Source organism: Lotus japonicus, chromosome 3 (assembly GCF_012489685.1).
Source record: "Lotus japonicus ecotype B-129 chromosome 3, LjGifu_v1.2".
NCBI classification, from domain to species: domain Eukaryota; kingdom Viridiplantae; phylum Streptophyta; class Magnoliopsida; order Fabales; family Fabaceae; genus Lotus; species Lotus japonicus.
Window position 1 is genome coordinate 81923342 of NC_080043.1, and position 7038 is coordinate 81930379.

The window sequence follows — 7038 nt, forward strand, 5'->3', positions numbered from 1 at the left end:
CTCACACAGTATTCACACTTCCTTCTTTTTGGTAAAGTAGTTCATTTAGAAGTTTTCATGTTATTTATTGTCATAAATGAATTTAGGATGGATTCAGGGATTTTATAATGATCCAAGAGATCAATTATGACATTATAAGGGTCAATTTTTTATAAAGTAGCTAGTTTTTTTAAGATATAAAATTAAATTAAATTAAGTAGAACACTCTGAATGATAGCTTAAGTGGTAAGAGTTAGAGTTTATATGGGATGGGGTTGAGAGGTCCAGGAATCAATAATTAAATGGTGCAATTTATCTTTCTGATTATGATGTAAAAAAAAATTAATAAATAAGCAAAACAATGTTGCTAGTGTATGGGCAAGTGTATGTATGTAGGGCTTTAGATCCAAATAAACAGCCTCTTTTGTTTTTGCCAAAACAAACAATTTCTTTCGACCAAATTAAAATGGTTTTGGTGAAAATCGATCAGAACAGCACTTGAAATGGGCCCACTTTATAATAACTCGCCACAAGCACTACAGGCTGTAGTTTGGTTTTTGTCCAATCCAGAGGCACCAGGTTATGAAGTTTGGGTTCCAATAAATAATTCCAAATTAATTGGGCATGAACGTTTCGGGCCATTTTTTAATATTGTCGTATCTTGAGAAAATTCATTTGTGGACAAAAAACCCGTCCAAGAAAAACCTAAAACCTAGTTTAATAATTTATAAATAGATAGTAAGTAGACTTCAAAAAGAAAAAAAGATTGAAAGATATTTCCATTTTCAAGTCAACAACATATTAAAGTGAATTCTCTAAATGTAGAAGAGCAATATAAGAAATGCTTAACTTACACTGTGACCAAACTTGTATATATATATATATATATATATATATATATAATGGTAAGAGTAAATTATGATATAAGTTTTACCTTATTATCAAACTATAGTAACTTACCCCATTGTCAGACTATTGAGTAGCTGACATTTGAGATATCAATCTTGCTTAGGAAAAATTGTCAAATTGACCATCAATTGTTATAACTTGGTCTTATGTTAGGTCGGTCGGTGAAAAAGTGGAAATTTTGTATTTGGTCGGGCTAGTTGAGTAACTTGATAGCAACTTAAACTTAATCATGCAATTAGGACGACTAAGAATATGGTGGATCGAGTAACATGTGGTTGTTTCGGTAACTGAAATATCTTTTTGAATTTTTTTCAATGGTGGCAATGAGGTATGACCTCTAGCAAATTGTTAAAGTTCTCAAACATGCAGTAACTAAATTATACAGGATTATGAGATGGAGATGGTTTAATTATAACAACTTAACAAGACTCTCCAAAGCGAATTTCTTCACAAAATAAACAGATAAATATGTTTTAATTTTTTTAATTTGAAGTATATCATAATTTGAACTAATCGGAACGTAATATATAATGGGTATATTCTTAGTTTATTACATGCACAATTAAAATGCATTAATTTAAACTTATTTTTCATGGACCTTTTTCCGTTTGACAAAACATAGACGCACTTTTGCACATCACGTATAGGGCAAGCTCTTAAGATTGTGATGGGATATTTCTAGGGTAAATGGTCACTTTGGTCCTCGAAAGTGTCCACCGACTTCACATTCGTCCCTGAATGAATTTTATTCATCTCGCGGTCCCTGAGTGTGGCAAACGCCATTCATATTAGTCCTTCCGTTAAAAAAAACTAAACAGACGTTACATATTTCCTTTTTTTAAGCTGAAAAATTATTAAATCAAATTAAAATAACAAATTTACTAAAAGTTCAATTAAATAAAACACAAAAAATCCTAACCACCAGCCATCACCATCGTTCTTCATCTTCTTCATCATCTTCACCAATCCTTCCATCACAACCCAATCCCCCACCGCAAAGTCCATCCCCCACCCCCACTGAAACCCATTTCTTTCTACCCTAACGAGATTTCCAAACCCACAGATCTAAGTAGAGATTTCCAAACTCATTGAAAAGCTTCAATATTTTCCTCTTTTGGTTTGAAGTTTCAATCAAACCTTTTTCCTCACCACTATAGAACCTAGGTCAGAGTGTGTGAAGAGGATGATGGCTCGATCTGGGTGAAGGGGGATGGAGGCATGGCCAAATCACCTGAAACTGAACTTCCTCTCAAAGCTTTTGAGAACTGGGTCGTTGGAAGTTGGGGTTTTGAGAAATGGGTGCTCGAAAATTGGGGTTTTGAGGAATGTGTTGTTGAAAGTTTGGGTTTTGAGAAATGGGTTGTTGAAAGTTTGGGTTTTGAGGAGTGTGTGGCGGCGGTGGTGATGGTTGTTGTTGATTCCACGCCTATTGTGGTCATTGTAAGTTGCTGTGTGTGGATATTTCTGTTTCATGTTGAATCCTTCCATGTGAATCAAGCAAGCAATTAAAGGATGCTACCATGTTTATAGATCTATGTCTATTTAGTTACTTGAGAGCCAATTAAAATTATCTTTTATTTCCAAGGTGGGATGAAGCGGCATGGATTTGGTGGAGGGCCAGCATCCCATGGTGCATCAAAATCACATGGAAGACTTGGTTCTACAGGTCAAAGGGATTGTATGGTTAATTGGGACTAGCATCCCTTGTAAGCAGGGAGAATATTGAGTTGTGATGGGGTTTGATGGTGATGGAAGAATTGATGAAGAAAAATTAAGAAGTAAGAAGAAGATGAGAAGAGGAGATTATGATCTTGTGTTTTTAATTTTTAATTGAGTTTTTTATTTAATCAATTTTTTAGTTACTTTTTTTTTTAAATTTAAATGATTTCCACGTTGGTAAAAAAAATATAAAAAATGAATCTGTTAACGTCTGTTATACTTTTTTTAACGGAAGGACTAAAGTGACGGACGTTTGACACTTTGAGGGACCGCGGGATGGATAAAATTCATTCAGGGACGAATGTGAAGTCGGTAGACACTTTTGAGGACCAAAGTGACTATTTACCCGATATTTCTAGAATTTCTATATGTCCAATTATTGGTAGATTTATTCTTGAACTTATTCCATCATTAATGAATGCATCAATAATAATAGTCTCTCTTTTTCAGTTTTCTTATTTGTAATGGTAGCAACAGGGTATGACGTGTTATAAATTACTACTACTATGTATTAAGTTCTCAGCCCGAATTCCCGAAACTAAATTATAGAGGATCGTGAGATTATCCATTATACAGGTATAACAAGACTCCTCAAGCGAATTTATTTATAAAATATAAAAATATTTAATTAATTATATGCTCATAAGTCATAACTATATTAATTGAATAAAAAATTAGTACGTTATAATTGAACTAATCTTTGTTTTCCGAAGAAAAAAAAATAATGATTTGAACTAATCTAAATTTAATAATAAGTATATTCTTAGTTTCTTGCTTGCATAATTTGCATGTAAACTTACTTTTCATGGACTTTTTTTTCCGTTTGATGAAACACAAACGAGTTTTGCACATCACGTTCTTAGAAAGTAGTGAATTGAATTAGTAATGACAAAAGTGAACCTACGTAACCCGTTGGACTACACAAGTAGTAGACTAGCAGCCTTCAAAAATCAGATATGAACGTGAATTTGTCAAAGTTCTCAGATACAGCTCTGGTTGTCCATTGATTTGTTTCTTATTGAAGTTAGGTTTGTTAGCGTGGGAACTTGCCTCATGTGTATTTCATGAATTAGATTGGATAGTAGCAGTGTTAATTGTAATACATTTTACTTAACCCACTTTGATATATTTTTCCATTCACTGAAATAAACATCAGGAGTTGGTGGAATCATCAAATAGTAAACGGAATCCATTTGATTTGATATATTGATGACACTTGTATAAATTGTAACAAATAAGAAAAAAGTACATCAAAAGTAGTAAAAATGTGTTAGCTAACGTTTTTCTTGATGATTTGAATTGATTCTTGAGGAAAAAAAATTGATTTTAAATTTTTATTTTAATTTATCATAATTGATCGATTAAAATCTAAATTTAAATTCACAATTCAGTTTAATATGGTGGTATGGTGCACTAGTGAATTGTGCATGACCCCTTTAAAACCGTTAGGTTTATTAGTTTTAATTTTAATTAATGGTCACATTTTTTTTTATGTTACATGTTACTTGCTAGATAAGCAAGTTTTTTGACAATCACATGATTACCAAACTCTATAAACTCTTCATTATTTCTGCCCAACTCAGTCTCCCACATCAAGACAAACCCAATTGAACCGTCAAGTAGTTGTGCTTCGTGACCCGAAATGATTGTTGTTGACGGTGCAGATGGCAAGAAAGAGTGAGGCGTCATTACAATGATGAAGGTGAAAAAGAGAACGATGCCTTAGTGTTTCTTTCACTTTTGAATATAGTTTCATCCTTTTTAAAACATACCCAAATCAGATAAAATTGTTCCAAATAATTCTTCTGCTTGCAATCCCTTAAATTTTTACTTTTTAACCGTGTCAATTGTCATAATGTCATTAAATTAAATTAAGAAGTAAAAACAGCATCCATGGTTTATAAAAAAAAAAACAGCATCCATGAAATTGCGTTTAAGTTTTTTCCTTATAAATATTTTTATACTTGTCTTGTGTGGAGTAGTATAATAATAGTATAATAATTAATGAAAAAACATGCGTAGCGTGAGTGCAAACTGCAAAATGTCCATCGTGTCACATACATACATTCACACACACATCCTTGTGTGTGACTTGCACGTTTTTGTGACGTCTCTTGTGTGTGAAATTGTGAAGCAAAGGCACATGCATACGCCAACTAAATAAAAACTTTCGAGTTTCAATGACACGAGAATAATAATCCTTCCGTTTCAATATAACTATCCACGCATATTAAGAATGCAATAAATTTTATTAACTTTTATGTTTTCATATTTTACCCTTTAAAATGCAGTGTTATCTCATCATTTATTTTACTTATAGGTGCATTATATAGAAAAACACTCATTAATGCTTCATTGGAATTATAAGTTAACAGTTATTATAAAACAAAAATTTTCTCTCTAAATGAACATTTATTTAGAAACAGAGAAAGTATGTTTTTAATGTTGGGAATTGGAACATTGATCCTCAAATCTGTTCATCTTATTTTTATCAACTTTATCTTCCTATTCACTCAATTTGTTATTTTTATAAGAACCAAATTGAATACTATTTTACAGTTTTGTAAAAGTTTAGTTAAAATAGTTTAGTATATTAAATTAGTTTCTAATGGATATCAAACCAAGATTATACTTACCACTAAATGTAAAAACAACTACCACTGAAAACAATAAGTTTTTAGTGTTATCTTCTCGGGATTGACTCATGAGAAAGTTTTGTGTTAAATAACTCATTATCCAATCACATAGAAGATAAGTGAGTTGAAATTTCTATATTTTATTTATTAATTTATTTCCAACTCACTTATCTCTAATGTGATTGGATGATGGATTATTTAACCCAAATTTTCTCATAGATCATTTAGACAACCTTTACCTTCTCCCTTAAAAGATAGATATTACATTCATTATATTTTAATTTTTTTTAGCATTAACTAATGTATCTCCATAATCGATGGTTTTGAGATTAATCTCTCGCTCAACTGTGTCAACGAACAAAGTTGTATAAGACAGATTAAAAATTTACATTTACAAAAGTTGAGAATTGAACATCGAACCTTTTACGATCCAACCTTTTACTTAACTTGTGAAATGTTGAATCATAAGCTATTTCACTCTTTTATATATATATATATATATATATATATATATATAATTCTTGATAACATATGCGTACTAGTCATGATGATCAATATAAAAAATGATGATTAGACATATAGTTGCTGTCGTTATTTGAAGCAAATGTCAGCAATGGTTAATTTTTGCAGCCGCTAACATTATGTCAATTAGACATACAGTTTTTTTTGTTCATAAAAAAAATATTCTTTCCGTTTCGTAATATTAAGATTTTAATTAATCTATGTATTGAAGTACTATAAAACTAATGTTTTGTTTGTTAAGAAAATTGAACAATTACAAAATTACTAATGTTTTGCTTCTACCAGTGAGCTTAGACCCTCCTTCGAAAAAACTTTAATCCTAGATACCAGCATTAAATTAAGAGTATCCTTAAAAAATTAAAATAGTACTAATAGATAAACTCTCTTTTAAAATAGAAAAAATCACATAATTAAATAGAAAAAATAGTAAAATAGTAATATATATATATATATAGGAAGATGGATACATAAAACTCTCTTTTAATCCTAGCTACCAGTATATGTTTATAAAAAAAAATTCAACAATTATATGTAACTCTTAGAACACTGATACACTTAAAATTCATTCTTGTTAGTTGTTACTCTTAATATGGGGTTGTCTAAATAACCCATTATGAAAATTAGATTAAATCACCCATTGCATAGGTGCACCAATCATCTTGCAACATGTGTTTTTATATTATCCACCTCAGTTAATTAATCTTTTTTTATTTTACATTTTCCGTAATATTAATTTATTAAATAATTCAATTGCAAAATGAACCTATAAATTTAAATAATATCATAAGAATCCTTTCTAAAAAAACTCCAATCCCCATTTCCTTTCACGCTTTCTTCTCTGAATCCGATGCATATCAGAGACAGTTGCTGAGCCTCTTCCATCTTCATAATTCAGGTCTGGATCAGGCTTTTATAGATGCCCTCCCAGTCTTCTATTACAAAGAGATAATAGGCTTGAAAGAGCCATTTGATTGAGCAGTTTGCCACCGTGAGTTCTTGCAACAGGACAAGTTGGGATTGCTCCCAATCTGCAACCATAAATTTCACATCCTCGCATATACACACGATTACTGTCTAACTCAATTTGTCCTCTATCCAGAGGGACTCTCCATCTGGTTTTGCATTTGAGAGAATCGTAAGATGAGCTTGGAAGAAAATGAGAATTTGGGATTTGGGTTTTTTTAGAAAGGAGTTATATGCTATTATCTAAAATTATAGGTTTATTTTGCAATTGAATTATTTAATAAATTAAATATTACGAAAATGTAAAATA